Raw genomic sequence first — 19804 nt, forward strand, 5'->3', positions numbered from 1 at the left:
TCGTCCTCGGTGGCATTAGCGGGAGAGCATCGCTACACCTTTTTCCAGAGAAATTTCTTTTTGCATTGTCTGTGTCAGGCGATTCCGCGTATGGTGCCGCAAACACTGAATGCGTAGTCGAAGCTGGAACAAATTAATCCACAGTAGCGGATGTTTAGAAGGCTTGTCATGCACCACGAAACGTGCCGAGGTTGTTATAACAAACTTTTTGCTGACCACATGATCAGCACATAATTCCATATGGTTGCCCAATGAGCTAGCTAAGCACCTGTAGCAAAGGCAGTGCACGTTCTTGTTAAACGTTGTTAATATAAACGATGGTTGTGCATAAGTGCAGTGACAGCTTTCCGTGTGAATTGGTCATAACCCACGTTTTCGAGCGTAGAAGCGCCTCAACGGAGCTAATCAGTTACCACAGCAAGTTCGTAAGCAATGATGAGGTACGAAAATGTGCAGCTGTTTTCCATGTACTGAATAGTTAGTGTACAGTGCCTTGACCACCGCCATTTCTTAAGCCACCTCCCATATAGACTCCCAGTCTGAACAGGTGTGGGACCTTAAACACTAAGAAGCAGTGCCCCCCCTCCCCCCCGCACACACACACGAAATTTGAGGGCGCACGGGCTGATGCACACGCATACTTATTCACAGGCGCACACACATACACGTATACACACAAGCGGCCACACACACACGCGACCGTAAACGCACGCATGCATGGGCGTACACATGTGCACAGGCACGCTTAACACAAGCACGGACTCGCACAATCGCGCTTACACGCACACATGCACGGGTGTACACACAATCGCGCTTACACGCACACACACCCATACTCGAGCGAACATTATTTGTGTTATATATAATCCACAGCAAACATGCAGCTTATAACCAACGCTAAGGAAAGCTTTCTTAACATGGATTGCAGTTAATTGCCATTATAGATGAAACGCGATTTGCTTCTGCTGACATTCTGCTGTATTCGGAGAGCACCTTCACACATTCAAAGTCAATTAGGCCGTCACTTAACGCAAGGTCCACATATTCGTGCAGTAGCTGCGCTGCTCGGCCGCCAATCCGAAGGTCGCGGGTTCGATGCCGGCCGTGGCAGTCGAATTAAGGCGGAGGCGAAAAGGTAGAAGCCTTTGCACTGTGCGATATGAGCGCTCATTAAAGAACACCAAATGGTGAAAATCTCTGCAGCTTTCCACTACGACGGCCCTCATAATCATATCGAGGTTTTTGAGACGTAAAATCCCAAATATTATAATTATGTGTTCTTCTTATGCTGCATATTCCATCTGATGAATCGGCACCTACACCCTTCTCAGGCACAAAAGCACCCTTAGAGCCTATTTTAGGGTGCTATCGAGGCAAGCACCCAAACAAAGGGGTGCTTTTTTTTCAATCGACCATTTATGGGTGTTAAAGGGTGTTGCAAAGGGTGCTTTCTCGTAAAAACACCCTTTTTACACCCTTTTGGGTGCAAAAATTTTTACTGTGATGAAATGGGGAAAGGTGAAATGCGTCCAGAAGGCTTATATCATGAATAACACCGAAGAAAACAGGCGAGGACAGAGACATAGTGTACCAAGCAGGGCTGTCATCTTACCACAGTACCACGCCATCATCATGATCTCACTATAGAGGTGGGCGAACAGTCACTTTGAGGTTCAAGGGTTATTCGAACAAAATAGTGCTTTCATCAAACAATTTCGGATGGAATAGATCGAATAGTTTGAATAGTACATACCATATGATAATTAAAAAATTACCATCTTTGTCAAGACATCACTAATTTGCACAATATTTTTTTAGAATAACATCTTTAATGATTGTATTGAATGGTTTTGGTTTTAAGTGAAATAGAAGCAGCTTTAAATAGCAGATGAGTGGAAGTTGTAAGCGCGGTACAACATGTTACGTTTTAAAATTTAGAATAATTAGCGTATACAAGCAGGCAGATAGATAGATAGATAGATAGATAGATAGGTAGGTAGGTCGGTCGGTCGGTCGGTCGGTCGGTCGGTCGGTCGGTCGGTCGGTCGGTCGGTCGGTCGGTCGGTCGGTCGGTCGGTCGGTCGGTCGGTCGGTCGGTCGGTCGGTCGGTCGGTCGGTCGGTCGGTCGGTCGGTCGGTCGGTCGGTCGGTCGGTCGGTCGGTCGGTCGGTCGGTCGGTCGGTCGGTCGGTCGGTCGGTCGGTCGGTCGGTCGGTCGGTCGGTCGGTCGGTCGGTCGGTCGGTCGGTCGGTCGGTCGGTCGGTCGGTCGGTCGGTCGGTCGGTCGGTCGGTCGGTCGGTCGGTCGGTCGGTCGGTCGGTCGGTCGGTCGGTCGGTCGGTCGGTCGGTCGGTCGGTCGGTCGGTCGGTCGGTCGGTCGGTCGGTCGGTCGGTCGGTCGGTCGGTCGGTCGGTCGGTCGGTCGGTCGGTCGGTCGGTCGGTCGGTCGGTCGGTCGGTCGGTCGGTCGGTCGGTCGGTCGGTCGGTCGGTCGGTCGGTCGGTCGGTCGGTCGGTCGGTCGGTCGGTCGGTCGGTCGGTCGGTCGGTCGGTCGGTCGGTCGGTCGGTCGGTCGGTCGGTCGGTCGGTCGGTCGGTCGGTCGGTCGGTCGGTCGGTCGGTCGGTCGGTCGGTCGGTCGGTCGGTCGGTCGGTCGGTCGGTCGGTCGGTCGGTCGGTCGGTCGGTCGGTCGGTCGGTCGGTCGGTCGGTCGGTCGGTCGGTCGGTCGGTCGGTCGGTCGGTCGGTCGGTCGGTCGGTCGGTCGGTCGGTCGGTCGGTCGGTCGGTCGGTCGGTCGGTCGGTCGGTCGGTCGGTCGGTCGGTCGGTCGGTCGGTCGGTCGGTCGGTCGGTCGGTCGGTCGGTCGGTCGGTCGGTCGGTCGGTCGGTCGGTCGGTCGGTCGGTCGGTCGGTCGGTCGGTCGGTCGGTCGGTCGGTCGGTCGGTCGGTCGGTCGGTCGGTCGGTCGGTCGGTCGGTCGGTCGGTCGGTCGGTCGGTCGGTCGGTCGGTCGGTCGGTCGGTCAATGGGTGGGTGGGTGGATGGATGGATGGATGGATGGATGGATGGATGGATGGATGGATGTATGGGTGGATGGATGGATGGATGGATGGATGGATGGATAGATAGATAGATAGATAGATAGATAGATAGATAGATAGATAGATAGATAGATAGATAGATAGATAGATAGATAGATAGATAGATAGATAGATAGGTTAAAAGGCGCCTCACTTCGGCACTTACGAGCTCTGGACGCCTAAACGTAGCAAAGTGAAGAAAGAACAAACAATAACTGATAGTGCACAGTTCATGCAGGTAGATACATATTACGAGTAAACTGTGGTTTCGAATACTCACTCGATGAGCTGGCTTTTCGCTGTAGTACTGTGGAGAGAGCAGTGTCACTCTTAATGCAGTAGAAAAACCCGAGAAACGATATCTTTGCAGTAACGCGTGTTTCAAATGAGCGACATGCATGAGAGGCTAGACCCCATTTCGTTAGTTTAGTGCGATCGTCGGTACTCTTCGAAGTGTGTGTACGGACAGGCTTCCTATACAGCCGGTGAAGTCCGGCTGCCGGAGCAAGCAAGGAAGGTTGTCTGGTGTACTACGTCACTGCTCGAAATTGGTGGTAATGCCCGCGTGATGAAATATACCACGTCGTCCAGCGCTGTCCTAGGTTACAGCAAGTTTATAATCCTCGGCTTGCGCATATCCCTCAGCAGTAGGATACCTCGCTGCTCGGCTGCGACCGGGAAACACGAGTGTGGGTGACGGAGCGGGCAGAGGCAGCCACCAGGGACAGAGGTCTTCTGGCCACCTGACCAACAATGACGAGTCTTGCACGATGGACATCAGCTCTACGTATTTGGCGTCGAATAAATGTTTACCCTCTTCCTTGTTGAATTTGGCGTACTCTTGTACTTATATTTGTATTCATTTCAGTTTAGATGACATTAGAAAATATTCGAAAAGTATTCGAAATCGCAGTGATATCTAGCAAAACTGGCGGCACGATTCGAATATGCGCAACACTCACTGTGTCACATCGGGCTTCTTTACAGTTGGCGTTATGACGACGCCAAATGTATAGGCCAGGTTATGGCTTCAGAGTTCATTGATTCTTTCATTCCTTCTTTCATTCATTCATTGATGAAAGTTCACATATGAACAGCTGTGGGCCTCAGTAACGCTGTACTTCATTTACACAAAGAACGAAACAAAGAAAACAGAAAACAGTCAACCCGCATATTGGAATACGTGTGTATCAAGCATCAAACCTTAAAGGAACAAAACAGATTCAACCAGTTCCACCCCGTCTCTACACCACGGGATAGCAGAGCTGTACGCGCGACGCGTTATGTGATTGGCTAGCGAGGTCACGTGCATCGTCGCCATCATCATCCGGTCAGCATCAGTATCTGCATCATTGAATGCTACATCCTAGTTATCATAGTTTGGCTTCATTAACCTCATCACCCACTTGGAAATTTGACTTGCGTGACGCCTACTACTACCGCCACCACCACCAACACAACACATACTGCTATTATGACTACTACGACGACGACAACGACGACGGCACAGTGTAGACTGATTGCCCATATTCACAAACCAACCTTAACCTTATCTTGTGTTTTCTTTTTTATGCGGTTATAGGGACACAAAAATGGTAATCGGGTAAAAGATGACTACAAGATTGGCTTGGGAATGCTAGGCCTACTTTTTATATCACGCATACTTAAAGGGGCCAACACTTTTTGAGCATGGTCAAAAAACGCTGCTGATCGTTAGTAGAGGCACCCGAAAACACGCGAGCCAAATGTTAAAGCGCAGCACGCGGCCTGAAATTCACAATAAATTATGAAAGTCAGCTAAATATGCTCTCTCTTCTCTCGACAAAACACAGAATAAGCCCATAAATCACTCGTAGTAAGCCCATTTATCACCCATTGGCTGATTTGAACATGGCGCGCTCGGTTGTTACAGAGATCGCCGCGGGAGGCCGCTTCTTGTCCACGCGTGCACGTGCGATCACACTGAGAAACTCACGCATTTGAAGAGAAAAAAAAAGAAAACAAAATGCTCAAGGTCAGGAGGCGCGTGCGACGTTTTTTGTTTGCCCCTCCCAACTCTCCCTCGGCTTAGCTTCCAGCGCTTTCGTTGAGGCGAGAGAAGAGAGAATTCGATTGCAGCGTGTGACAAATTTCTGTAACTCCGTTCGTACTGGACAGATTCTTAAAATTCTTGCAGCGTTGTTTGAGGCAATACGATTTTCCAGTGAATCAATTTCATGCGTACTAAAAAAGGGTTTGAGGGCCCCTTTAAGTCATAAATTTGATAAGAAAAACGCGAGATAAGGCTGAGATTTGTTTATAAATACGGGCATAAAATAGCTTCACTCTAAAAACTCGTTTGGGTCGTGCTTTCATGAATTAAGTATCGCAGTAATTTTTCTTTAATTTAAAAGGGCGCAATCATCAAGGCTGTTCAATATTCATACCCGGACACACACAGAATAGGAACAATGGAGGACGGCGTGGGAAAGAAAGCCAAGACGAGAAAGAAATACTCAACGTTTTATTTACAGGCTTAACGAAAAAAAAAAAAACTTCGCGATTACGGAGAATGAGAGATGACAGATAGAGATTAACTACGTACGCGGCGCACGTATCGAAGCGAAGCGAGCCATAATGATCTCTCCAGGCGGCGTGCATAAATTATTCCCTTCTCGTGTTTTGCCACGCCCCGCTTTCATTACGAAACTCGGCCGGTCACGAAACGTAATTGAGGTTTCATATTTCTCATCCCTCCATCTTGCTCGAAACTGGCGCCACATTGTATTACTTAGATCTTATCATTAACTTTTTTTTTCATTTATTTTTTATATGTTGGTAGGATAGCCCTAAGAACAAGCTTGTTAATCTCTACCGCCAGAGATGGCGAAATCGCTCTGAAAAAGTAATTAGTTTACACTGCTAATTTCTTTTCTAATTTCCTTTCAAAAATTGTCATATATAAATAAACTACAATTTCCAGCTGACCGAAAGTAGTGACACACATTACTATCGTTTCATTGTTATTTTTTTATGCATCGGTCAACTACAACCAGAAGCTATCAATACCTATCGCCAAAGATTACGTTCAACAAAAATTACTTTTAACACGTAATAAACATTACTCAAAGTGACCAGTAACTTTCTTAGCCCTACTCGCTACAAGTAATCCATTACATTACTCATTAATAATATGTAATTTTACTACAGCAATACCATTGCTGCGAAGTCCGCCTACTGCAACAAGTTTGATTTTATTTACTTTTGCCATTAATTCGCACAATTTACCGGCCGGGCATTTGCCAAAATGGAGAGAGAAAACAAAGAAAACGCACACAAAAATACGCAGTTATGAAAAACATACACAGCAGCCAAATAAAACAACCACAGCCTGCTCCTTCTCGAGAACGTCACTAGTGTTTTAGAGTGCAGGGTGGGGTTGGGAGGGAAGAGGGGTCAAACGTTTTCAGGTTACTATCCCATGTATTTCTATGGAAGCGTGACCTGGGAACTTCCGACCAGGACTGTACGTACTCAAACGATGCACTACGAGAAGATTATCCGCAAGTAGGTCTTTTCAAACTTGTCTGGGAAATTTTCTGCAAAGGGTCGTACACCGCTCGTGCGCACTATATATATATATTTTTTTACTAACGAAGTTCAGCCAGGTTCACTTTTAAAGGGAACACGTGCGTGCATGGCATGTCGGGAATTCGGTCTCTTGCAAAATCACGCTGACGTGAATTTACATAAAACTGCTGGTTGGTGACGGTTCCGTCTTTATGTGTCAGACTACTGCTGTGCACCAAGCGTTGTTCAGACATCCACTTGCAGTTAAGTGGGCAGGAACAAGAAAGGTGCATGCTCATTTAAATGTTCCCTTTAACAGTGGACCTCTTACTCAACCTCTAAGTTTATGGTGGGTCCCCCGATGTAATCATGGCATTTTGTATCACCTAGCTGTTTATACGCAGTCAAGTCATGCACGCCACTGTTTAGACGTAACGATATTGGAGGACTTACACAGGCCGTCGCCAGAGCTCTTCGTTATCTCTGCAAGTAAGAAACATTTGTACAATTCGGCGCCGTACTGTGCCGTTGTGGTGACGCGTAGAAGAAGCGAGCAGTATAAGTGTCAAGAAAGGCTTTAAAGAATGATTCACATGAATATTTTATGTTGCAATTTTTTTTATTGGAGTCAAATGAAAAGTCGAGCGCACAAGAGCACAGAAAAGTGTACTGGCAAGCGTGAGTGCTCCGGAAATACTCATTACAACGCGTTTCTAAAAGATAGTTTCGGATCTTACTGCACCCCGACTTCACGACACGGTACGAGTTTCCCTCCGAGCACTTTTGCGAGTATCGTGAGGCTTCCATGGCTGCTACGCTCTGTAACTTTGATGGTGACGTACAACAAGCCATGGTTGCACGTGAATTGACGCTGTATACTGAAATCACGCTAATGTCGATGTAAGTTGGTGTGCCACGCGCAGTTAGACCTTAATGTTAGAATATATCTACATTTCCCGAGTCTCACCCATGCTCAGAGTCGTCTCTGCATGCAGGAGATATTTATACTTGAGTAAATGTAGCTTTGGAAATTGGTGTCAGTACCCCCCCCCCCCTTAGCTTTATTGGGCTGTGCAGCACTCAAGGGCAGCGAAAGTGGCAGACACAGACAGTCGTCGGAATTTGGGGGTGGAGCCTTTTTCTCGTTTACGTATCGGTCTTTGTGGGGTTTTCGAGCATTCAGTTTCGACATATGAGAAAGCCAGCTGTCATCACCACCTTCAGACCAAGCGGGGCAAAAGGTATGGGTTAGAATACCAAGCTGAACGATGCGCAAGACTCCACTCCTGTGTAGATCGTCGGGTAAAACGCGTCGGTTCTCCGAATACATACGTCATCATGAGTACGACTTTAAACATAATCGTCAGTGCCTCGTTTTGCAACTACAGTCATCAACAAAGAAAACGTGAACAAAAGTTTCTAAACGGCAAAGTAGGTTTTCTTGAGGATAACTTGTTAGCAATCTTCCACAATTAATTACCTAATTGGCAAACATGGTTTAGGTCTCTCGTCACAGGGTGAGATTCTTAGACGCGCCTGGTCAAGCTCGAAAAGTGAGCATCAGCGTCGGTGGCGTCAGCACGAGATGTGCAAATATCATGCGATGACGTCACGTTACGACTTCGTCATGACGTCGCAGATCGGCCAACACTGTGACACCTGCGTGACATCAGTACGACTCGGTTCGCATCACGTGACTTCACATGATGATGTCACGTGGTGAAGTTATTTCAGGGAGGGTGGGAGCCTTCGATTCACCTTCGACTCTTCGGCGATTGCATGCGAGACCGTGTGAGTTCTTTTTTTTTTTCAAAGCTTCGTTAATTACAACGAGATGTACGAAGTTGACTCCACATGTTTTGATATTTTCAGTGCGTTGTACGTTCAGCGACAATACGTGCATATGGTGGTCGAAATAAGTTCACGATTCCGCATGGCATGGTCTCAAACTGAGCGTCAACCCACGTCGCTTATGTCGAACGTTGAATTACGTCCTAGTGTTGCAATAGTGCCGTGTCTATCAGCACCAGCAGATGTGTAACCTAATGCCTGTCGCTTCAAACGTCACCTTCGCTCGAAGCAAGCACTGCGTAGTTAATTAATGTTATGTCCGGTGTTGTCGTCGGCCCATAGACGTACGCGTTGGTCGCGGTAGTCCAAAAAGCTCAGACAGCCTCGAACGGTTAAAAGCAAGTTTATTCCTATTCGGATCTAGGCGGCGGCCGAACTGCCGGAGGAACGACGGTTGCTCGTTTGCGCCGAGCGGGGGAAGGGGAGGAGTCAACATCTGGAAGCAGTTTCAGCATCCGGTCCTTCGCGGGTTCGGAGGCTTGCTCATGACACAGGGGTGCTTGGAACACACCGTCTCCTCCCTCCTTAGCTTGTCGCTTGGAAACGATCTGGGGGCCGCCGTGGGCGCGTGGACGCTCTGGACGCACTAGGAAGAGAAGCCTCCGATCGCTGGGTGTCGTTTCTCTTGTGTTCAAGGCCGGCGGGCGGCGGCGCCGATTCATCTGGTGCGAGATGCCAGGCTAAGTGAAACGAAGCTTCCGTCGAGGTGGCTGCTTGAATGGGAGGTTCCCTTGGCAAATTACCTGAACGGCGTAGCTGATTAAGGTGGCGGCGTGTGGCCTTTCCATCAATGTCGACGAGCCATGACCGCAAGCCTATGCGTTTGAGTGCCGTCGCTTCAACCCAGCCGGGCTTTCTGTGGAACTGGCGGGCGTATATGCGCTGTCCACTTTCAATTCTCCTGCTATGCGGGAGCTTTTCTTCCTCCGACGGTGCTTTCGCTGAGGGCTCCGGGACAATTGCTGTCAGCTGGGTTCTCATTTCTCGTCCGAACATCAATTTCGCTGGCGTTTGATCAGTAGTGCTTTGAACAGTGTTGTGCTGTCTGAAGAGAAAGCGCGCGATGCGGCGTTGCATTGTCCCAGTCTGGTATTTAGTAAGGGCGCGCTTTAGCTCAGCGACGTAGCGCTCGGCTTGTTCGTTCGTAGCCGGGTGGTAAGGAGCTGATGTAACAGACGAGACGCCGTTGTCGCTGTAAAACTTTAGAATCTCCGTGGACACAAACGGAGTGCCGTTGTCCGAGACCCCCTTGCGTGGTAGGCCAAACGTTGCAAACAACGACAGCAGAGTGTCGATAACTGCTGCCGATGTCGTTGTAGCCATTTGTTTTACCTCAAGCCACTTGGTGTATGCGTCTACAACCACCAGGAACGAACACCCTTCGATAGGTCCAGCAAAATCAATGCGCAGGGTGTGCCAAGGCGTGTCTGGTCTTTCCCATTCAGGAATAGGGGCTCTTGGCGGGCTTCGGTGGGTGCATTGGCAAGGCTGGCAATCGTGAACTGTTAATTCTATATCATGGTCGATACCAGGCCACCACATATAACTTCTGGCGCACTTTTTCATGGCAACAATGTCTCGATGACCTGCGTGTACAAGCGACATGGCCTGTTCGCGAAGTGCCGCTGGAATTACAACTCTTGATCCCAACGTGACGCAACCGCGATGAGTGCTCAACTCCGCAGCTCGCTTGCGGTAAGCGTTGAAGTGTTCACCCTTTAGCTTCTGCACGTTGCCTTCTTGTATAGCTGCGTAGACTTCCTTCAAGACAGTGCACTCCTGCGTTGATGCTGCTATCGTGTAAGCTGTTAGCGGAGGGTTGGGCAGCGCATCGAACATGAGTATATCACCCGGCGGGGGTGGTTCATCTATTGTGGTGTCTAGCGGCAGGTGGCTTAGTGCGTCGGCGTTCTAATGTTTCTTCCCCGTGCGATGTACGAGTTCGTAATCGTACGCCGACATCTTGATGCACCATCGTGTCATTCGCGGCGACAATGTCTGTGGCATTGGCTTCTGGGGACCCATACTACCCAATAAGGGCTGGTGATCTGTTATGAAAGTCACTTTCCTGCCGGTAGTGTACTGCCGAAAGTGATCTGCTGCGTAGACGATGGCAAGTCCCTCTTTATCTAGCTGGGAATAATTCCTCTCTGCCTGTGATAGGGTGCGCGAAGCAAAAGCGATCGGGGCTTCCCGTCCCTCTTCGTCAACTTGGGAGAGGACTGCTCCCACTCCGTATGGTGATGCGTCACAGGCTAGCAGTAGGGGTCTCCTTTCGTCGCAGTGTCGCAGAATAGTAGACTTGCGAAGTAGTTGCTTAAGGGCAACAAATGACTCTTGGTGGCGTGGCGACCAAGTCAATGGGACTTCTTTCTGCAGGAGCTGATATAGATCGTTGGCCACTGTAGCTCGATGTTCTAAGAACTGGTCGTAGAACGTCAATAGCCCCAAAAACGACTGCAGTTCTTGCTTGTTAGTAGGCGCTCGTGCTTCGGTGATTGCACGCATTTTGTCTTCAGTGGGATGGATACCCTGCGCGTCAATTTGATGTCCATGAAACTTCACTTCAGGCACCGCAAAAACACATTTTTCTTTACCGATGCGCAAATGAGCATTTGCTAGCCTTTCCAAAATGAGCTCCAAGCGTTCCGTGCGCTCTTCATTGGAGGCGCCACCGACAATAACATCGTCCAAGTAGACGCAAACACCTGGGATCCCGCTAAGTGTAGACTCCATAAATTTCTGGAAGATTGCTGGCGCTGCAGATATTCCGCATAGTAGCCTTTTAACTTTGTAAAGACCCTTAATAGTGTTTATTGTGAGCAGTTCAGACGTTGATTCGCTCACCTTCAGCTGCTGGTAGGCTTGTGTCAAGTCCAAGGTGCTGAAGATTTTTGCACCACGAAGCGTGCTAAAAACCTCTTCCGGTGTCGGCAGTGGGTAGGAAGATGCTTTTGTCGCCAGGTTGACAGTGCTCCGGTAGTCTCCGCAGTAACGTAGGGTACCGTTCTTCTTTCGAACGACAACGAGTGGTGTAGCCCATTCCGAATGTTGCGTCGGTTCGATGATCCCTTGTTCCTGCAGTCGGTCAAGCTCATTCTAGACTGACGTTCGTAGGACGAAAGGCACCGACTTAGCTTTCAAAAATTTCGGCGTCGCATCCTCCCGCAGCTCCAGTGTGACTGGAGGTCCGTTGTTCCCTGGTATTTCTTCAGAGAAAATCGCTTTGTACTTATCTTGAAGCTGCTCCACTGACGGATAACTAGGTGTGTGGTGAACTCCGCCAATGACCACTCCAAGGGGGGTGAACCAATTTCGTCCTAAAAGGCTTGATCCAGAACCGTGGACGACTAGCAAGGGGAGCTGATGGGTCTGCCCGTTGTAGTACACGTCTACGTTGGCACAGCCCAGCAGTGGAAGGGAATGTCCGGACCACGTTCTCAGCTGCGTGTTGTCTTGCTGGAGAGCTGGCGCGTTCTCACGCCAAGTAGCGCGAAAAGTGTCCTCGCTGATGAGCGTACATGCTGCTCCGGAATCCACCTCAAACCTGATAGGGTGCTGGTGTACCATAATTTCAGTTGTAATCTTCGGTCTCGTTCCGAGGTTCACAACGGCGTTTAAGTCATATAGTGCCGATGACGTTAGTGCTGTTCGGCTTGTATCTTGCGTCTGGCCCTCCTGTGCGTCGACATTGTTGTTCCGTTGCACTGAAGTCTTCGGTCCGAGCTGTTTGCGCTTCGAGATGCATGCCTTTTTAATGTGTCCCAGTTTTTGGCAAAAATTGCAGGTCGCTGTCTTGTATCGACATACCTGGGAATCGTGCATGTCGTCGCATCACCAACAGCGCTGTGTCTTTCTGCTTGATTTCGCCTTAGACGTGGAATGACCTGACGGCTGACTGGTGTGATTCACCGGCTCGACGTTCCGTCGAATATCCCTCTGCTGGTGACCGGCGCTCTCCGCTCGTTGGGCGATGTCGTAGGCTTTGGAGAAGGTGAGACCCGTCTCCGCGAACAGGCGTTGTTGTAGACCTGCGTCACACAGTCCGCACACAAAACGGTCACGCAACATGACGTCCAAGGGGAGCATAGTGGTGTTAGCAGGTGTGGCAGTCGATCCTCCCTCCTGCGCAGTAGCTGCAGTTGTCGCGGTCAACGTCCCGAAATTGCAGTCAGCAGCGAGCTTTTTGAGAGCCGCTACGTATTCGGCCACTTTTTCGCCTTCCAGTTGGTCTCGCCGTTGGAACCGGGCTCGACAGTAGACCTCCGATGGCCTTGGGTCATAGTGCTCTTGTAGCGCTGCTACGATGTCGTCGTAGTCAACGGCTGCTGGAGTGCGTGGCTGAATCAGGGCACAGACTGTGTCGTATGTCTGCTCCCCACACAGCGTTAGCAGGTTGGCCCTCTTCATTGCTGCATCAGTGATGTTGTTAGCCTCGAAGTAAAATTGCAGGCGGCCAAACCACGATGACCATGATGAGCCGTTGAATCGGGGTAGCCTATTTGGGAGCCCGTGCGTAGCCATAGCTTGTAGCTTGTCAATATCGTTGCGTAGCGTTGGTCCAAATCCCATCCTCGTCGCCACTGTTATGTCCGGTGTTGTCGTCGGCCCATAGACGTATGGGTTGGTCGCGGGAGTCCAAAAAGCTCAGACAGCCTCGAACGGTTAAAAACAAGTTTATTCCTATTCGGATCTAGGCGGCGGCCGAACTGCCGGGGGAAACGACGGTGGCTCGTTTGCGCCGAGCGGGGGAAGGGGAAGAGTCAACATCTGGAAGCAGTTTCAGCATCCGGTCCTTCGCGGATTCGGAGGCTTGCTCGTGACACAGGGGTGCTTGGAACACAACAATTAACTAACTAGTGATCTGATTGACATACAAAATGACTAAGAAGCTAAGAGCTATGTAACTAGCTAGAATTATACCCAAGTGGCTTACTAATTATTGAAGCAACTATTTATTTGACTAACTAGTTAACGGACGAACGAACTAGCTAGCTGTGTGCCTAACCAGTTAAATGACTGCCTTGCTAGCTAGGCAACAAGCTAACTAATTAACTATTGAAATTGCAGATCCAGTATTGGCTGTTCATCGACTTACCCAGACCTGACGTCTCATCCTTCGTCCTGGATGACAGTGTCGACGACCACGACGGCTCGGATGGCTCTGCGTAATGTCCACACGTCATGCAATCAATCACTGCATGTGGTCATTATTAGAATTACCGATTAATGCGTTCAGTGGGTTGCATTTTTCTCAGCAGGAGGGGGTGACAGAAAGTGTGAGAGTATCCGGAAATGCGCCCATGCACAGAGTTCCTTACGATAACCAAGAAGGAAAACTGGCTCTGCGCCGCCGTCGTATGCAAAAGAATGCCGGGATGTGTTGGATTCGGATTGGTGTCTTTTGTGGAAGGCCCGGGGCACCATTCTGGACGCTGTCAAACTCCACCGCATTGTCGAATTTCGTAAAGGGGTAGACTGTTACGGAAATTTTTGTTTGTTCGTTTGCATCGAATGAAAGGCCACGCACTCAAGGCCTAAAAAATTTTACTGCTAACAGTGAGTGCGCCCTGAAAAAAAAATAACTATAGTTTTGGTTCCTACTGTATCCTGACGTCACAACACTGTATGACGTGCTCGCGCACGATTTAGTGACATTTCTATACGGCTGCTCGGCCAACACCACCTTGACTGTTGTCTCGTTGGTGTTGACTCGGTACCATGGCTCCGCTGGTGAGGCACAAGCGATCATCTTAGAAGATTTGGCACCTAACGTCATCACATCTATAGCCAGACTATAGTGGCTTTCTAGCCTCTACAGCGAGAAGTCACCAAAATTAGTACTGTCGCCAAACGTCAAGCTATAGTGTCAGTGTCGGTAGGAGTGCCCCGGAAAAATTCCTTTTTATACGGAGAAACAAATATGTTCTGAGAAAGCAGGTTTAGAGTGGGGAACCTGAAAGGTTCATGACGTGTGTGCGGTGAAAAGCGCGCCAAGTTCGCTTGCGCACGTTTCTCGTGACGTCAGGGCCACCTGACCAGCTGATAGCGCGTTCCAGCCACTCAGCGCTGCGTATATATACGACGGCTCTGCAAAAGAATGGGTGAAAAAAAAAAAAGAGGAGGTCGAAGGAGCGGCGAAAGAGTGGCAGCGTAGATCAAGAAGTGTCGCTGCTTTCCAAGATCTAGGTATACCTTTCTAGCCACTATAGTTTTAACTATAGTGAGTTTTAGTACTGCGGAATGGTGCTACGTACGCATCACGCAAGCGCCTTGCGTTACGTGGCGTCGTTTGCCACTAATCGGCTTTTAGTACGCCGTAGTACCCGCGTACGTAGCGAGCGCGAAGCGTGTTGCGCCATCTGGTAGATCAAAATAGAAGCACGTGTTGTTGACAGCCAATGTGAGCCAATCCAAGTGTTATAGCCAGATTATGGCCATATTTTAAGCCACAGAGCCGGTCGGTGCTTGCCTTCGATGCCGCCATTTTGCAAAACGAAGTCTCGCGCTGTCGCGAACTTGCTCGAGAGCGGCGCGATCACCTCATACGTACGCACGCACGCATCTCATGCGTGCGTACGTAGCGGCTGCGTACGTAATAAGATACGTGCGCGTTGCGATCTGCGCATGCGCACTACGCAGAACGTGGCGTCCTTACGTACGCAACGCTGCCACGTACGCAGCGCACGCAGTACTAAAACTCTCTTATACGGCTGAGTTGCCGCGCCTCTCGCGCTGAGCGCTGGAGCTAACCACGGATAAACGCTATCATTCGGTTCAGTTCAATAGCGAAGGCCGTAAGACAGAACGCTCACGCACATTTCTGGTCCGGCCCTGGTTACGCAGAAATCGTTAAATATTCAGGGCGTTCTGTAGTCGGTTACAGCCAAGGCAGATTAACAAAAATCGGGCTTCACTCGTGGGCAATGATTTACACTCCAGCAATTTTCTTTGATCCTCCTCGGTTGCAGCTTAAGAATAAATGTAAGTTCCGCCCACAGCGGTCACCGTCCTCCCCGAGCACAATTTTCGCAAATGTCCCCGAAAATTGCAATCACTAATTTGCGTCCCGTCACGACCTTTCACGTAATTCGGGCACATAACTTTGTCCTTGCACGCAAGCTTTCATCTCAATAATTTTCAGTCGAAAAAGTTTACTTCTTGGCACACTTCGCGAAAAAAAAAGTTACTGCTCAGCCAAACGTAACAGTTTAACAATAAACGACGAACTTTTAATTTATAACACGCAAAGTATTTGCATTATCAGCAAAGAAGTGCTTATGGTTCAAACTGAAAGTGTCAATCATTGCTCATATGCACGGGTGAATGACAGGCACGCTGCACCACTGGAGGTGGTGCATCTGTTTATTGTTGGGATGTAACCGACTATAGTCACTTCATTAGGGGACAGCAGTTAGCTCTCCCGAGTTTATTGGGTTTAGAACAAATGTTCGACGATTTAGAGTACGATGTACTCAACTATGGGAGAACACGAAGCTGTCCAAGAACCAATATGTGTGTTTAGAAAAAGTGGGTGACTATTTAGAGTACTGGGGGGGGGGGGGTTAGAAAAAGGGGGTAACGATTTAGAGCACAGGGTACTCTACTATGGGAGAGCTTAAAGCCGTCCCGAGAAGGATGATCACAGAACCTGAATACAGCGCTTTTTCAGAAAATATAAGCGTTGCGTACAAACAGAACAAGTAAGTGTGGGCGTTTATGCAATGCTAGTTAGCGCAGAACGAAAGAAGTGATGATCGGTCAAGATGGCCACAGATCCGGGAAGGTGATTCCAGTCTATTGATGTTCTAAAATACACGCCGTAGATACAGCGTTGCTACCCAAAACAACTCACCGAGCTGAGTTATGCAGCTGCTACTTCACAGGCGCTTATCGGTTGTCGAGGTTATCTGCGTCAATTTTTTATCCACGTGCTTACTATGCTGCGCAAAACATTAAATGCGACAACTCAGATTTAAGCAATCTATCAGCAGCGCTTGCCTTTTATTTCAGTGTTCTCAGTTACAAAAAGAAAACAACCGAAAGTGGGATGCTGCGGCCCTTATTCTGCGTTATCATTGCTGCCAAGTGACCAACTTGAATGATGAGTCCGTAATCACTCCTGTCAAGCATATTAAGAAGTTGCGCTGACCGGAACACACGGCTACTTTGAAGAGCCAGTCAACAGGTTGACTGGCTCTCACCATTAAAGGGCCACTCACCAGGTTTGACAATTTTGAGCTGACAAGCGCAATGCGTAGACGAGGCGTTCATGATCACGTCTGCCAAAATTTGCAACGCTACGCGCCGCGGAAATGGATCAAATTTCAAGATGAACGCTGCTCCCTCTCCCTTCTGCCTGCGCGCGCCCAGACAATCAGGGCATGGCATGCGCGTATGAATGGCCCTACGTACACGGCAATGCAGTGACGTTGGTCCTCTACGTAGACGACTCTGCTCTTACGTTGCAAAGAGTGGTGCGTGACATAACGAAAATTATTTAATATGGCATGCGTAGTTTATGTAATTTGTTGCTTAACGAGATTAATGAAGCTCTACATAAATAATGAGACGCAATAAGAGAATGTGAGCGTCTTTTTTCCATTTTTCTCCCGTGAATTGCTACGAGATGCAGGGCTAATGTGCCAGCGTTTCGCATGCGTTCGGGTCCCCACGGTCAGCGCATTGAACAGACGACCGCCGTAGAACGCTCCTACGTGTTCGCGCACTCATTGTGCTAATCTATTCTACCACGTCTAAGACAGCGTTTACAAACCATCCCGCAAAAAACAGGCAGAAGACCACAACATAACGCTGGTGAACAAAGCAACACCGCTCGCGTGCTTAGGGGTTGGACTTGTTTGGGTACGTCATGCGCACGTACCCAAACAGAGAGAGAGAGAGAGAGAGAGAAGCAGGAAGAGAGAGAGGCGCAGGGACAGCCACATATATACGGAAGTAAGGAGAAGATAGGAAAGATGGACATGGTCGCAGGAGTCCGAGGACGGGGCACCACTCGGCGAGAGCTCTTGTCGGCGTCGGGAGATGGCATAGGGCGAGTCCAGTCGGCCAGAGTTGCGCTGTCGTCGGAGATCGCGGGGGCTACACCGGTCGGCACGAAATCCAGCGAGTGAGTCGCTGAAATGTCACCGTCAAGGGAAAAGCGATGCTGGCGCGATCGTTTTGTGCCCTGACCTCACCGGGCACCATAGCGGATTGAGAGCCTGCAGCTTCTAGAGCTTGGCACGAAATTTACTGATAACATTAAATGAAAAAAGTGTATAAAGTAAGCTTCTAAAGAAGCGCACATGCGCACAGAACGACGCTCACTCTCTCTCAGGCATTTTTTCCTATACGCCATTGCGATAAGCTCCGCATATCTCCTGTTGCTTATCCACTTTTAATGCTAAACGAACATACACTTGTACATGCGCTCCTGCGTCTACAAGTGTTATGGACGCTGTTACGGACATGGACGTGCTGATAAACAGCAGCAGCTGTGTCGTGCTCGTTGAAAAAAGCCTTAGCAGACGACGCTTGAATATAAGTACGTGATCTGCGCGCATGCTCCGAAACCATCAAGATATGTTCCTTCGTGGTGCACCACGTGACGTAGCATTCACAAGCGCGTCGATTGATAAGCCCGAAAGACCACAACGATGTGAGGCAGCTGCAGGCAGTGTTAAACGCTACGCGCTGTTGTTGCGACACAAGCAGCATTATCGGCGGTTACAGGGAAGCGTATAATGCACAGCGCTATGCAGTATAGCAATTGTAACTATAAGGTCTTCGCCGGGGTCGGGAAGCTTTACAGACTTTCTGACGTAGCGCGACGTGCGTTCGAGAAAACGCGCGTTTTCTCACCTGACATGACAAGGCCTTGCGACGAGCCCCCAGCGGCACCAGTTCCGCGACCGTGACTCTTCTTCTTCGCCCAGTCATCGCAGTATGGCGCAAGGGGGCGTGACAACCCCACGCTTCAAAACGCGACGGAAGTTACGTCACACGGGGTTCAATGAGCCTATTCCATAAGACTAGCCTGCGCATGCACAGCAGTGGTGACATCACTCGTGTCATGTTTTCTTTTTTCTTTTTTAGGGGGGGGGGGTCACTGGGCGGCGACATTTGCAAATTTTCACTAAAAATATCTAGCCTCCGAGATTTTCTCCTGACAACTTCGGAGGCCAGGGAACTCCACTTTCGATTTCGGCTATCTTCATTGGAGGCCTTGTCCGTACCTGAAAAAGGCCCATCCCAGAGCCTCATAGATGTTTGGCGCAGATAGCGGTACTGCCCCGCCGAGGTGGTCAGTGGCTAAGGTACTCGGCTGCTGACCCGCAGGTCGTGGGTTCGAATCATGGCTGCAGTGGCTGCATTTCCAATGGAGGCGGAAATGTTGTAGGCCCCGTGTGCTCAGATTTGGGTGCACGTTAAAGAACCCCAGATGTTCGAAATTTCCGGAGCCCTCCACTATACGGCGTCTCACATAATCATATGGTGGTTTTGAGACGTTAAACCCCGCATATCAATCAATCAAATCAGCAGATAGCGGCACTAAGTTATACAAAAACGAAAGCTTGAATGCATGGATGGTAAAACCTTATAAGGGATCCTTCGGAACGCACTCCAGCACGCAGTGGACCATTCCCACGTCGGAAGAGAAAGAACAAGTCTCAGCTGAGTCTAGGTGAAACAAACAAACAAACAAACAAACAAACAATTCGTCGTCCACCGCGGTATAGTAGCGGTCATGATGCTCGACTGCTACTGCGAAGGTCACGGTTTGACCCCACCACTGTGGCCGTACGACTGAAGAGGCGAAATGCAAGAGAGCTGAGTAGTGTGTGATGCCAGTGCACGTTAAAGAACACCAAATGGCCAAAACTTTTAGAGCCCTCCACTGAGGCATCATTCATAAGCATACCATGCAGCTGGAACGTAAAGCTAGAGAAATCATCTCTGCTGCGTCGTCGGCCTGTTAGACGACCCATAGCTGTTCTTCAACTACGGGCCAATACCAACAGCCACCAACATAGACGTCGTGATGCCTTCCCCACCGCGTAACGCTGGGCACCGTTCAGAGCACATCTAAGTTTGCTATTCCACGCACAGCGATCAATAATGTAAGCAACTTGTGGAAAGAAAACGAAATCTAGCCAGGATGCTGTATACAATAGATGAAGTAATAAACGATCCTAAGGAACAGCGTGGATCAAGGGGTACACTCCCACGTCCTATTAGTAACTAACCGCTGGATCTGTTCGCCTGCTTTGAGAAAAATTCCGGGACTATGAAAACAGCCACCCATTTAATCATAATCATCATCAACGAAGGTGA

General features: G+C 49.3%; 1 long non-coding RNA gene across 1 annotated transcript; it reads right to left on the reverse strand.

Annotated features, from left to right (window-relative positions):
• Positions 1-3346: 3346 nt before the first annotated feature.
• Positions 3347-18412, reverse strand: LOC142771583 (uncharacterized). The gene is made up of 4 exons (XR_012886002.1): positions 18332-18412; positions 13566-13631; positions 7070-7099; positions 3347-3374 (listed from the first exon to the last, which is right to left on the reverse strand). It is a non-coding gene; the product is annotated as an uncharacterized LOC142771583 (long non-coding RNA).
• Between the last annotated feature and the right edge of the window lie 1392 nt (positions 18413-19804).

The sequence above is a fragment of the Rhipicephalus microplus genome, chromosome 9, assembly GCF_043290135.1.
Source record: "Rhipicephalus microplus isolate Deutch F79 chromosome 9, USDA_Rmic, whole genome shotgun sequence".
NCBI classification, from domain to species: Eukaryota; Metazoa; Arthropoda; class Arachnida; order Ixodida; family Ixodidae; genus Rhipicephalus; species Rhipicephalus microplus.